At 35.2% G+C, this 15,625-nt stretch overlaps 1 long non-coding RNA gene across 1 annotated transcript in view; it reads left to right on the forward strand.

Annotated features, from left to right (window-relative positions):
- Positions 1-15,625, forward strand: part of LOC129533098 (uncharacterized) — a 208,643-nt gene that overhangs the window by 35,932 nt on the left and 157,086 nt on the right. The window contains exon 2 of the long non-coding RNA XR_010133451.1: positions 14,966-15,065. This is a non-coding gene — a long non-coding RNA (uncharacterized lncRNA). The remainder of the gene's footprint in view (positions 1-14,965; positions 15,066-15,625) is intronic.

The raw sequence follows: 15,625 nt of genomic DNA on the forward strand, positions 1-15,625 counted from the left end.
CCTTCATAAAATTGAAGAGAGTTAGGGCCTTGCTATGGATTAGGCTTTGGCTTAAGGGAATGTTGTGGCTGGTTTGATCTTCCATCCAGACTTCTCAGACTTTCTCCATGTCATCAATAAAGCTATTTTGCTCTCTTATCATTTGTGTGATCCCTGGGCTAGCACTTTTAATTTCCTTCAAGTACTTTTTACTTGCATTCACAACTTGGTTATCTGTTTGATGTAAGAAGCCTAGCTTGGGGTCTATCTCATCTTTCCACGTGCCTTATTCACTAAGCTTAATAATTTTTAGCTCTTTATTGAAAGCAAAAGATGTGTGACTCTTCCTTTTACTTGAACAATTAGAAGCCTTTTTAGGGTTACTAATTGGCCTAATTTCAATATTGTGTCTCAGGGAATAGAGAGAGTGAGATAGGGGAATGGTTGATGGAGCAGTCGAACAGAACACACACAATGTTTACTGATTAAATTTGCCATCTTATATGGGAATGGTTTGTGGTGCCTTAAAACAATGATAATAGTAACATCAAAGATCACTGGTTATATATTACCATAAAAGATACAGTAAGAATGAAACAGCTTGAATTACCAAAATGTGACAGAGACATGAAGTGAGCACAGGCTGTTGTAAAAATAGTGTTGATTGAATTGTCACAATCCTTCAATTTGTAAAAAACACAATATCTGTAAAATAAATAATGTGAAGCCAATAAAACAAGATGTGTCTGTAGCAGGATTGAACATGTGACTTTTGCCATGATATCATTATTTATGTAGTAGACTGTTATTATGAAGTGGATTGTAATACATTTACAGCTGGGTTTGTTCACAGTATTTGCCTTTGCACTGCTCCTATTTGCCTTCCTGATGAGAGGAATTCTAACTAGACTGGCAATATTGTGTTTTTTAAACTTTGAGAATTAGTCTGTTGGTCCATGTGCTATACACACCATTTGGACCAATTCTTTTGTGGGGGAAATTTTCAAGAGTGTTGAAAGCATTGGTGGAGGAAATTCACTGCTTTGAGGTTTCCATCTAATACAAAATGTTTTCCTTTGAAACCTTTTGTCAATCTCAATATTCTCTTTTATTGGTCTCAATTTTAAAAATCTGCTCCTTGGATGTAAGACTGTGTATTTAATACTAAACTATAAACTGGTAGTTGTATTCCTAAGAGCCCTTGAGTTAGCATAAACCACATTATAAAACAATTGTTTCAATGCAAAATGCGGGGTTCGAACTTGAAAGCTTTAGTCTTGCCATTGGGTGTTACTTTTCTAACAGGAATTCCAATCATAATTTTACAACTGTTAATATACAGCTAAAAATAAAAACAACAATGAAAAAAACCCATCTTTGACTCCAAATAACTCTTCCTTCCCTTTCCTACCAACTCCAACACTGTTGTTGATACACTTCTTCTAACACAGTTATGATATTGGCTAATTTTCATTAAGCACTGACTACATACCAGGCATCATTGCAAGCATGTTGCAAATATTTTCTTATTTAATCTTCATAGCAAGCTTATTATGTAGGAGTTTTTATTTTGCATTAGCTTTGTTTTCCAGATATGGACATTGTGGCAGTTAATTATCTTGCCCAAGTTCACAAAATCGATAGTATGACAACATTGTCTATCCTCTCTAGCCTATAAATGCTATACTCTTTTTCTGATTCCTTATTATGGCTTGGAGATCTCCTTATAATTGATTAAGAAGAAAGTATCAGTGCAATGCAAAGAATGTTTCTTCAGCAGCTAAGTCATATTGTATCTTCTTTATGAGAAACAGACTGGGAGAAAAGCCTATAAAAAGGAATGTCATTAATATTGAGTAAGATGTGTTTATGAGGTGCTAACAAACCCATTTATAACTACATGAAAAATATCAATTGGGTCTATTTTCACAAATTCACTTACAGAAGGATGTGACCTTTCTGATAGGATCTCCCAGTAGGAAAACCCTAGGGTGGGGTCGTTTGTTGTAGATGTGACTGAAGGCACGTGTAATTACAGACAAAAAGGGTCTTTGGACAGGTCGGATGATGCCTAGCTCATTGGTACTTAAATAAATACAGTAATACTTAAAATAGGACTCTAATTAGGTGATTTATTTTTCTCAATTCTGATATGCAGTAAGTGATTACCTTGAAGCGCTCAAGAGGGCAGATGCATGCACACCAAGGTTGATGGTTTGGCTTCTGGCAGATTAACTATAAAATTCCTCCTCCCTTCAGGATTATAAGCTCCTGGTATAGAGTTTAAAAATACATAATTACAGGAAATATCATATTTTGTTCATACAACTTTAAAAAAAGCCCCTAAAATTTCTGTAAATAAAGCTTGTATTAGATGCTTTTCTTTTCAGAACTAAAAATATTCACCTAATAATCAGAAATTGTTTTAACACGTTAAAGTTTTCTTTTCCTATTCCCTTAAAAAATTGAGTTCTGCTGTGTCAACGTGGCTAAGTCTGCCCTAGGCTACTCTTGATGATGGAATTTATAGAATAAACAGCAAAGATGATGAAAGGGAACCTGAACTGAATTTTTCCTGAACTTGAATGAGGTCGAGAGATCACTCTGCACATTCTTTCCAAGCTGAAAATTCATTTCAGTTGTTGCTGTTACTGTGTTCCATCTATGCACAAAGTGAAAGGAAAACTTGTGGCAAAAGTTTATAAGCTGGAATGGTTTATTAAAACATTAAAGAAAATGAACGTTTGGAAGGAACATTATCAATATCTATGGAAATACTGTGAGATATGTTATAAACGTAGACACGGAATTTATTTATGTTAGTGATGTTCACTTTTGAGAACTCCATTAGTAGAAGCCATCCTACTAAAAGGCATCTGTATCACTTAAAATATCCCAGGGTAAATCTGAAGAAAACCGAAGGAGGGAAATTCTATAGCTGAATGTTTAGGCAATACATCTGTAGAGACAGGCACTACAAGAGATGTTGGTCATTGGAATTCCTGCTTTTTATTTGTATTCATTTTTTTCAAACTTCTATTAACAGAATATTAGGTTTTGTTGAAGTCACTATCACACTTGCCTTTCATTCTTTCTTATTTATTTAATTATGAACTATTTTCGTCTGCTAGGATATAATCCTAATAAGAGCGAGTGTTTTACAGTTAATTCAGTACCCAAGGGCCCTAGAAACCATGGCTGATAGATGGTAAGCCCTCAGTGGAGGAAAGAACAAGGTAATTTTTTTTTTTCCCAACACCCTTTAGAGAACCTAGTGCTGTGCTTTGTACACAGGTCAACAAGCATTTGTGGGGCAAATAAAATTAATAGGAATTAAAGCATTTCTGTCATCATCAAAGTTAATTGCATTTTGGTGACTGGAAAATAACCCCAAATCAGAAATACATCCCAGAAGAAACTGATGCATGCTCACATTTCAGGGTGAAGGGCTACGAGTCCTTAGACAATGAACTGCTGTAGAAGAGAGAACAGCACTTTGTAAACAGAAGAAAAGAGGTGGTCATCAATAAATAATACTGACTCAGCAAATTCTTTGAACGTAAGAGTGTCTGAGTGGCTACTCTTTATTGGGTGGCCATAGAAGGCATTTATAAAGAGATAGTGTTTAGTCTGAGCTCTGAAAGAGAAGAAAGATACATTTATAAACATGATATAGAAGAGCATTTCCTGTGGGGAAGCAGCTGGTGAGAAAGAGCAAAGTACACTTAAGGGAAACCAGTACGTGTTGCCTTGGATTTCATTACGATTGCAATCAGAAGCCACTGGAAAGTTTTAAGAACATGAATGATGTCCAGACTCATCAAATTGTATTCATTAAATATGTGGAGTATATTGAATATTAGTTATACTTCAGTAAATCTATTTAATACAAACAAGTAATAGCAACAAAACATTCCCCTCCCCCCTCAAAAAGTAAGACACTTTCAACAGGCGTCATTGGAAGTATTCTGTCCCAAGAACAGCTTCTTCCACAGCACTTTATTGTTTCATTTGTGATCTGCATCAGCAATCATCAGCTATCACTTGCTTTCTGGCTCAGGTTAAAAAATCTTGTTTCCTGTCGTGAGGAAAGGGCAGAAGGGAAATTGGCAAGGGGGAAATCTGGTGTGATCCAGTGACTCACAAGTTCATCCCTAACTTTTATTGCCAGATAATGTTTAAACACTTCTGGCTTTTGCTTTCTCTCTGGGGTCATTTATAATTTTTTTTCTAAAATCCTTGCCATCCTTTACCTCCCTGAGCATTCAATATCCCCTCTCACTTCTGCTGGGAATCTAAGATGTCAACAACATGTTATTTAGATGAAACGCTGCTATCCTTTCCTTTACTGGGGTTGTCATTCCCTATTGTCTGCCCATACAAATAGCTGCACCTATAGGGCTTTGATCTGCTGTCAGTCTGGACAACATTACTTTCTTATTTTACCTGTTGTCCCAATATCAATATATCTAAATAGACTTGTCTGTAATATTACACAAAGTCGCTTGTAAGATAACCTGGTTCTTGCCAGAGTTTATGACATCCTGTGGTTTGCTGCCTTATCATTTTTAAAGCCAAGACTTTTAAAAATCATAGCTTAAGGTCTGTTTAATTTCACAAATGCAAAGTACCGAATTTGGCTACTATTGGGAGCCCCCATATTTTTAATGATTTAATTAAAGTTATATATCCCATCTGTATAAGAGCTTCCTTTTATCTTCCAAAAGAGATGGATTTCCATTCTTTCCTGTTTGCTTTTGAAATTCAGCACTTCAATGGTCTTCAAGCCATAATTTTGGTTTATGTAATCACTATGATCAGACTTCTTTATTGGAGTCAGTTGGAGATTACTGTCTTAAGGCAATTATGGTAAAGTTGAGAAGTGACCTCAGAAACAAGGTATATAGGGAAAATAATTAGTTTTGTGAAGACAGGTAAAACATTTAGGACAGTGTATGCTCTCTGATCTCATGATTTATAGATAGTTGTTTGATATAAGTAAACAGTTATTTTCTAAACCACACAGACTTATCCAAATGCCAGTTATGACCTTCCCTTAAAGTGAGAAGTAAGTTTATGCCACACTGTCTCTTAAGCCATTTTACTGTCTCCAAATGAATCAATGCATACCTCAATATATCCATCCTTGTTTTGCTGATGTAACTGGGTTGAACAAAGAAGCTCATCAACCCAATTACTCTCTACAAAACAAAGTATGCTATCTCTCAGCTATGGGTTCAGGCTCTGGCTTATGACAAAACACCACTAACAAAAATATACAGGCTGGTGTTTACAATCCTGGCTTTCTTTGATCCTGACTGGCCAAATTTCATGGCACGTGCCAAGAAGAAAATTAAAAATATATATATAGCTATGACTCTGACTTTTACACTTAAGCTGTGGTAATATACTAGGAAGCAATTACAAGGGTACCTCAAAAACTATAGCTACTGCTATGGACTGAATTGTATACCCCCATATTCATATGTTGAAGTCCTAACTCTTGATGTGATTGCATTTGGAGATAGGGATTTTAGGAGGTAATTAAAGTTAAATAAGGTTATAAGGGTGGGGTCCTAATCCAATAAGATTGGTGGTCTTATAAGAAGAGGAAGAGAGAAATCTCTCTCTCTATCCATATGCATGCACTGAGGAAAGGCTATGTTAGGACACAGCAAGAAAGTGGCTGTCTGCAAGCCAGGAAGAGAAGGGCCTCATGAGAAACACTCTTCCAGACCTTGATCTGGGACATGTAGCCTGCAGAACTGTGAGGAATACATTTCTGTTGTTTAGACCACTCAATCTATGGTGTTTTGTTATGGCAGCCTGAGCAGACTAATACAGCTGCCTTTAGAGAGAACCAAAGAGAAGACGAGATATGGTTCTTCTTGGAGCAAGAAATGTAGTTGCAGTTTAAACTGTCCTTAAAGTTTTTCAAGGAACCCTTTCTTCTGTCCCTTCTTGCAAAATATATACTGAGTCTATCCTGTGAACAGGATTATAAAATTTATCACCTAAATATTACAATAGTACAGTTTTTACAGCAATAATTCGGGGCCATCTAGGGCAAACTAAGACATATTGTCACCCTGCCTATAGAGAACTATTAGATGTTAAGACTTCTTTTTGCCTGTTTCCAAGCCAACAAAAGAGGGCTATACCAGGTTAGTGCAGCAATGGCTTTGGTTGGTGATGTTAGAGCATAGTCTGTTGATTACTCCTGGGTCTCTGTTTTTCTGTAGGTCTTTACATGTTCAGCTGTCACTTCATTTTCACTACTTCCTTTCAGTACCTAAGTAGTTTTCCTTTGATGTCACATTAGTGCTTCCAGAATCTTTGGTTAAAATAACCCTTTGATTTATCCTAATGTCTAGCTCCAATTTAAGACAATTACTCTAAATTTCATTATAATTTCTCCAAAATATCTGATATTAGTTCAAAGATACAATGCTTAGGCCACTTTTTTCAGAGTCAATGATAAGGCAAGAAGCATGGTATTAATTACATAAATATATTAATAAATGGATTATTTGTGTGAAGAATGCTTTTCATGTATTCATATATTAAATCCATATATTTATAAAAGGTATTCTCCTTCCTATCCATTCTTAAGAAGCATAAGTAGAAGATGAGAGGAAAGAATTTCATTTGTTGGGCTCAAAGTCCTTAACAATATCTATAGCTGGACTGTAATCTTTATATTCCAGTCTTAAAAGATAGGACAGTTATATGAGCTTCTTTATGACAGAATTAGCTTTAAAAATAATGGCTAGCCTCCTCATTTCCTCATAAATAATGGAAAACATCCCCCTTGATTGACACGTTAAAATTGGGATATAGTTTTTAATTAATATATTTGTGAATTTTCTATTTATTTTACCTTAAGCAATCTATTTTTAAACCATGTTAGAAGATATTGAGTGAAAAATTTACTGTGTCCCAGAGTTGTAGTTAAGGACTTCAGTTGTGGACAAGATGAGCTGAGTATCCCACTTTGAAAGCCAATATGTGATAGAACCCAGCTCTATTCCCACAGGGCTTGTTAAGAGGTGAAAAGTATATACCGCCCCCTGCCAACAGTGACTAAGAAGAGAACTGGGGAAAGAAAAGGAAATCGTCAGTCTTCTAGGATGTACTAGTCAAGAGTAATGCTAACTGTTGTAACTAACGACCCCCCATATTTTAGTAGATTAATACAATAAAATTTTATTTTTCACTTATGTAATTCAACAATGTGGGTGTTCCTGGCTTAGATGATTTTCCTTTGAGAAGATTTTTTTCCGGTTTGTAAATTTGCCATTCTTGGCAAAGAGCATCTAGCCTTATGCTGGGGGTCATCTCCATTCCAGCCAGCCAGAAAGGAAGAGTATAGAGGATTGCACAGAGGAGGGCTTTATGGGCTGCATCAGTTTTCTAGGGCTGCCATAACAAAGCACCTCAGACTGGGTGGTTTGAATAAAAAAAATCATTTTCTCACAGTTTTGCAGAAAAGAAGTCCAAGATCAAGGTATAGGTAGAGTTGATTTCTTCCGAGGACTCTCTCTTTGGCTTACAAATGGCTGCATTCTTACTGGGTCCACACATGATTTTTCCCCTTATGTGTACATCCCTGGTGTTACTTTGTTCAAATTTCCTTTTTTTATAAGGACGTCAGTCAGCTTAGATTAGGATCTGCCTAACAGCCTCATTTTAACTTAATTACCTTTTTAAAGGCCTTGTTTCTAAATACAGTCACATTCTGGGCTACTGGGAGTTAGGGTTTCAACATGTGAAGTTAAGGAGATATAATTCAGCCCATAACATCGGACAAGCCTTGAAATGGTGTGTGTCATTTTCACTCCATCGACTCTTTGGCTGGAACTCAGTCTCATTGTCACACCTAAATGCAAAGGGAGCTAGGAAATACAGCTATCTTTCCCAGGAAGAAGAAAGAGAAGACACTGGTTTGACTGGGAAGCCATCTCTTCCATAGTCTGGTCACTAAATATTCATTTCATAGTTCTTATTCATGGAATTTACTTACCTTGTCTACAGACTCAATGTCTGTGATCTCCAGGTGATATGCAGTCTTTTCTACAAGGTCCAGATGTTGCTTCTCATGGTCCAGTGACTACTAAACTATAAAGACAATTATCTGCTCACTCACTGCCTCCACACTTACTGTATAAGAGTAAAGCAGGGATAGAATAACAACAGTGAACTGTCCAAATGAGGAATGAGTGACAGACATAGCAGTGACTGCTAAACAGCAATAATCAACTCCTGTAGGGCAGGCTTTGTAAGGGTCCTTTGCTTTTAAAGTTCTTAATTAGACCCTTATTCTGTATTCTAGGAGGACCGTCCCTGAGCACTCTCCTGTGAGGCCTCTGGCTGCACTCTCTGGTAGTTTTCGTCTTATCTATTATTCTCCATGGGCACATCTCAAGTGGGCTTTGGGGCTATGCCCATTTTGAGTTGTTCAGATTTTGTAGCTCACTTACTGCTCAGGTAAGTTTGAGCACCCATAAGTTGTTTAAAGGCTTGAGAAGTAATTAACATATGTATTTTTTGACAATACAGTCCCCTCAATATCTTAGGAGTTTTTTGATCTTGCTTTCAATCAATTTCACATTTCAATATGCACACCTAAAATGTTCTCCCAACTAGAACTCTGAAATCTGGCTTATTTCTTTGCTGTCTCCTCTTCATGCCTCTCTCAGCTTAAGCAAAACTACCTTGTGGCCATATGAAACAATAATTTGTGGTGGAAATGCATTAACCTTCATTCAGTCTCAAAGACAGTGCCGAATTTTTGTTCAGTAAAGTCTTACAGGGCTTACATTACTCAAAAGGCTTATCAATCTTTTACTCTTTTGTGTCCAGAAAGAGTTCACTTTTCCAAATTATTCAGAGGTCACATTTCTGAAAATTTTAATTCCCTTTCATTTATGCTTGCAGACTATGCAATTTGATCTCATTTTTTCTCTTGTAATACCTCATTAAAAGCATTAGGTAAAAGCTAAGACACTCACTCTCAATCCTACTCTCACTTTCCCCCAAACTGCAGGTTCAGGTGCTGTTGGCTTATCTTCCAAGCAGATGATGATTTTGCCAAATATTTTGCCACTGTGTAACATGAGTTTCCATCTGTTTAGCTCATATATATATATATATTTACTGTTTGCTGCCTAATTAGACAATGTCTTTGTTTAAGGCAATATTCCACTCTCAATATCAATTTTTGTCTTTGCTATGATAAATTACTGTAACAGGCAAATAAAAGCACTTTGAAGCCTTAAAAGAGTAGTAATTTATTTCTTCTTACTTAGGAATTAATGCCGGTTTAGTTTGGGGCACAGGGGTCTTGGGTTTATGTATTTATTTAGGGACCCAGGCTATTGGAGGCTCTGCTCTCTTCTGTGGTCTTTCTGGGCATTTATATCCAAATTGAAGCTAGGGAAGAAACATATAAAATTATTATTTTAGAGATTGTAATGTACTATGACTAAAAGTAGTAGTCGTACTTCACTTCTGCTCACTGTATAGAACTCATGGCCACATGTAAATGCTGTCAATTCTAGGAACAGACTTGCTGTGTGCCCAAGAAAAAATGAAAACAGATTTGTTATTAAACTAGTTGACTGTATCACTGTGGAGTAAAGTGTCTGTGAGCAAAGAGTCTTCCCTCCCTCCTTTACTGAACTTAAGTTAAGGGGAACCCAAGATCACTCATGAAGACTGGTAGTATCTTTAACCTGTTTATGCCTGAGGTTGCAGTTTTTTAACTTTTTGCAAACAGAGCTTGGTGACTACCTTGAGCAGTAGGATATAAATAACTCCATCATGCTTAGTGTTCCTTAAGGAGGGGGAATCTGAGATCTCTTCTCTTAATAGGTGATTTCTGAGCTTCAGAACTCTCCAGAGCAGAGTCTGGTGAGAATGTGTTTAAAAGAACTGTAGGGAACCCAAGAGTACAGCATGCAGTCTTATTAAAGTTCCTCCATTCCCACTCTGAGAAGAATAAGGTTTAATGGCCTCAGTAGTGAGCAGAGACTGGCATCTGCTTTCTGAAGACAGGAGGCTCCCTGGAACAGCATGATTTGAGTGGCTAATGACATAGAATAATTTATCTGAGCAAGCAAATTAGGGCTATTGTTTCCCGATCTCAAATCTGCAAGGCTTTTGAGAGGTGCCTTCACACTTAGACAGTAGTGAATAGAAATTTATATTCTATTTGTGTGTGTGTGTATATATATATACATATATATATACACACACACACATATATTTGTATATATACATATATATACACATATATATACATATACACACACACACATATATATGTATGTGTGTGTGCGTGTATGTGTGTGTGCGTGTGTGTGTGTGTGTGTGTGTATATATATATATATATATATAATATTATTGCTGGTGGAGCCAATGGCAGACATAGTTGCTCCTCTAAAGAGGTCTCTTGAACAACGGACGAAGCTTAGGTGAAAGTAAACACCACCCTGAGGAACCCATGCACATCACCCACATGGAGCCCCTAATATTAGCAAAATTCTCAACATCAGATGAAACCACATGACTAGAATGAGGGTGGAAATACCTCCCAACTACCATCAAAAGGAAAGTCACGTAAAAAGATAATGCCTTCTCTTTTCCTTATCCTTGTCCCACACCAGAGGACCTAAAACCTTCTCTCCAACCCCATCTACTTTATGCAGCCAGGGCTTCTGGTTTAGTCCGTGCAGGATGGGATATGAGTTTTGGATTAAGTTCAGCCTGAAGTTTCAAAATAAGTAAGATTACTTTGTTGCTGTTAACAGCTTTATTGAGGTATAAATGGCATACAAGTAGCTGCATATATTTAAACCATACAATTTGATATATTTTGATATATATATGAATATATAAAAATATATCTGAGAAATTATTACCAGAATTAATAATGAGCATGTCCATTACTGGCAAAAATTTTCTCATGTGCTTTGTAAAACTCTTTTTGTCTGTCTGCTTTCATTTAGCACAGTTGTTTTGAGATTTATCCATTTTGTTGTATTAATAGTTTACTTTTTATTGCTGAATAGTGTTCTATTGTTTATATGTTCCACAATTTGCTTTCATTCACCTGTTGATAGACTGGGTTGTTTTCAGTTTTTGGTTATTAAAATAAAACTGCTACGAACATTACAATTTTTATAGAAATATGTTCTTATTTCTCTTGGGTAAATACTGTGCAATGAAATGGGTGGATCACAAAGTAGGTGTACAATTAACAGATTCAGAAATGGCCAAAGTATTTTCCAACATGGTTGTACCATTAAAGATTCTCACCAGCATTGTATTAGAATTCTGGTGCTTCCATGGCCTTGCCAACACTTGGTATTGTTAGTTGTTTAAATTACAACCTTTCTAAAAGTATACAGTCATATTAATTGTGATTTTAATTTGTATTTCCCTAATAACTAATGAGGTTGAGCATCTTTTCATGTGTTTATTTTTCATCTGTTTATTTCCCCTGGTAAAAATGTCTGTTCACATGTTTGCCAACTTTTGAAGGCATTATTATTGTTTAATTTTGAAATTCTTTATATATTTTGGGTACAAATCTTTTTATCAAATATATGATTTACAAATATTTTGTCTATGTCTGTGGATTATCTTTTTACTCTCTTAACAATTGTGGGGTGGGGGGAGGGGGGAGGGATAGCACCGGGAGATATACCTAATGCTAGATGACGAGTTAGTGGATGCAGCGCACCAGCATGGCACATGTATACATATGTAACTAACCTGCACATTGTGCACATGTACCCTAAAACTTAAAGTATAATAATAATAAATAAATAAATAAAATACAATGTCTTCTGAAAAGAAAAGTTTTGATTTTGAAAAAGTCAAATTTTTCAATTTGTTCTCTTGTAAATCATGCCTTTTGTATTGTAACTAGGAAACCTTCATCTAATCCAAGATCAAAAAAGTTTTCTCCTAGATTTATAGTTTTAGTTTTTATATTAAATTCCATTTGAATTAATTTTTGTATATGGCAATTTTTTGTCTTGTATGTAGTTTGCATGTCCAATAGTTTCAATATAATTTGAAGAAAATATAATTTGAAGAAAATATAATTTGAAGAAAAAACTACCATTTCTCCTCTGACTTTCCTGTGAATCTTTACAAATATCAATCATCCATATGTGTGTGAGGCCATTGATCTATTTGTTTATATTTACATTTATACTGTATTCTTTAATTATTGTCACTCTACTGTAAGGTGAAGTCAGGTAGTGTAAATGCTCTGATGTTGCTCTTCTTTTTCAAAGTTGTTTTGACTCTTCAAGGTCCTTTGAATTTCCTTTTCTACTTGAAACCTCCTACACAAAAAAGCTTGCTGGGATTTTGATTACAATTGCATTGCAATTACATATTAATTTAATGAAGACTGACATTTGATATTACTGAGTCTTCCAACCCATGGACACGCTATATTTCTCTATATTTTTAGATTTTAATTTTCCCTAGCAGTGTTTTGTAGTTGCCACATCTTTTTCAAATCTATCCTTATGTGTTTCATATTTATAATGTTATAGATGATTATAAAATTATTTTTTGATAGAAATACAATTGATGTTTTAACCTTGCAGCCTTACTAATCTCACTTACTAGTTCTAGAAGTTATTTTACACAGTTCTTCAGGTTTTCTACGTATACAATTATTTCTTTTGTGAATAAAGACAGTCATACTTTTTACATTCCAATCTGGGTGTTTTATGTTTATTTCTCATGTTTTATGGTAGTAGTCAGAATCTCCAGTATAGTATTAATAGAAATGATGAGAGCTAACATTTTTATTTAGTTATTCATCTTGGAGGAAAAGATGAGTCTTTCACTGTAAGTGTGATGTTAGCTGAAGGATTTTCATGGGTGATCTTTATCAGGTTAAGGAAGTTCCCTCCTATTTCTGGTTTACTGAGAAGTTTTTATTTTGTTTATTTGCAGATGTTATATTTTGTCAAATGTTTTTCCTGAGCTTATTTAGATAATAAGTATTTTTAATTTTTAAATCCCTTAATATGATGAAGTATACTGATTGGTTTTCAAGAATTAAGCCCACCTTACATTCTTGGGATGATCTCAATTTGGTTGTGATATATTATTGTTTTTATATCTTGTCAGATTTAATTTTCAGAAATTTTGTTTGGAATTTTTGCATCTATGATTATAAAAAATATTGCTCTGTAAACAAACAAAAAGTTTATTTGTAAACAAACCTTTAAATCTTTGCTCCAGAATCAACTTGTCCTGGACAAAGAACTTAAAGCCTGTGAACCTCAGTCCATCTTCAAAAAGGATCTATTGAGTTCCCTTTTGGGCTGTTAGGACAATTAGAAATAATGATTACAAAGCACCCGACACAATACTTGACACATAGTAGATAGCCAATTTTTGGCATCAATATTAATAATAGTAACTTAATTTCTGATAAAATAAAGAGTGCTAAAAGAGAAAAGAGGTGCTTCATTTCTTATTATGCTTATGTAAAAGCATTCAGAACAATTTGGAATCACGATTTTATTTTTTTATTTTTGTCGATTTAGGCATACAAGTGCATTGTGTTACATGGGTATATTGTGTAGTGGTGAAGTCTGGGCTGTTAGTGCACCTATCATCTGAATATTGTACATCGTGCCCAATAGGAATAGATATTATTTCATCCCTCACTTCCCTCATACCTTCTTACTTTCTGGACTCTCAAATGTCTATTATTCCCCTCTGTGTGTCCATGTGTACGTATTGTTTAGCTCCCACTTATCAGTGGGAACATGGAGCTTTTGACCTGTTTTGGAGTCGCTTCACGTAGGATAATGGTCTCTAGTTCTATCCATGTTGCTACAAAAGACATGGTTTCATTCTTTTATATGGCTGAGTGATATTTCATGGTATATTTATACCACAGTTTAAATCCAATCATTCACTGATGGACACAAAAAGGGAATGCTTACACACTGTTGGTAGGAATGTAAATTAATGCAACCTTAATGAAAAGCAGTATGAAGATTTCTCAAAGAACTAAAAATAGAATTACCATTCAATCCAGCAATCTCACTACTGAGTATCTACCCAAAAGAAAATATATCATTTTATCAAGAAGGCACCTGCACTCCTATGGAATGATAATTTTTGCATTAAAAAATCTTAACTGATGTATCTTTATAACGACATGATACTCAGTAAAAAATGTAACATAATATTGGGACAGGAAAAATACGATGAGTTTAAGGATATCTGCCTATCACTGATTCTTATGTGATCTCAGATAATTTGGACTTATTTGTAAACAGAGCAACTGGACTGAAATTTTCATAATTTTGTATTTTTTAATACTGATACATGAAAGACTGATACTGAGTCCAGAAAGATGCATTGTCTTTGATTCAATCTTTATTTATTGGGGATTTATTTTTTAGTTATATCTAATCCTCATTTTATTAAAAAAATTTTTAAAACCCACATTAGCTTAACTTAATTTAAAATTCTAATCTCTGATCATTACCTCCTCAACAATACTCTACTTACCAGCACTCCTAAATTTTAGCCTTTACACCTGTAATGCAGCTACAGTTACTATAAGATGACATTTTTGATGATCTACTCACTATTCATTTTTCCTCTTCTTCCAAATGAAATCTGGATTTATTCAGGTATACAGCATTCTCATGCAGTCATGTGCCCCCAAAATATGACCCCATCCCAGCTACAGAGGCATAACTCATTTTTTCTAAGGGTAGGCTGATTATCATTCCAAGTGATTGGTCTATGAATGGAAATATATCCCAATCCTAACCAACAAACTATAAACTTCAGTCTTCTGGTACATTTTCTAGAAAATTTTCCTCCACCCTAAGAGCTATCCACATCAGAGGATAGTCTATCTTTTTTGTCTGGATCTTTTTTTTTTTTCTGGTCTGAATTAAGAATTTGATTTCTTTTTTTTCCGCAGCCATCTATCTAACAGCCTGTGGATGAGGTCAAAGGAAAGAGGGAAGAAAGGAGAAAGGGGAGAAGGAAAGAACTTGAGGCTTTGATGACCGTTGGAATGCGTAAGTAACCAACCCCGAAACCTGAACTTTCTCTTCATTTCTATGATGTGGAATAATAAATTTTCTTAGTGTTTAAGTTTCCTTAGAATTTCTTTTACTTGTGGCCAAAGATACTGCCAAATGTTTAGACTCATAACCTGATATTTCATAACGTTATTGTAATACTTCTGTTTCCATTCTTCTGCTAGTAAAAGTTGTAAAAGCACAGCATTTCACAATCTAAAATACAAATTTGGTTTTTAAAATAAATTTTTTGAATTCTTTTTTATTTCAATAGGTTTTTGGGGCAACAGGTGGTGTTTGGTTACGTGAATAAGTTCTTTAGCGGTGATTTCTGAAATTTTGGTGCACCCATCACCCAAGCAGTGTACATTGTACCCAATGTGTAGTCTTTTATCCCTCACCCACCTCCCATCCTTTCCCACAAGTCCCCAAAGTCCATTGTATCATTCTTATGCCTATGTGTCCTCATAACTTAGCTCCCAATTATGAGAGAGAACATACAATGTTTGGTTTTCCATTCCTGAGTCACTTCACTTAGACTAGTAGTCTCCAGTTCC

The sequence above is a fragment of the Gorilla gorilla genome, chromosome 3 (genome assembly GCF_029281585.2).
Source record: "Gorilla gorilla gorilla isolate KB3781 chromosome 3, NHGRI_mGorGor1-v2.1_pri, whole genome shotgun sequence".
Lineage (NCBI taxonomy): Eukaryota > Metazoa > Chordata > Mammalia > Primates > Hominidae > Gorilla > Gorilla gorilla.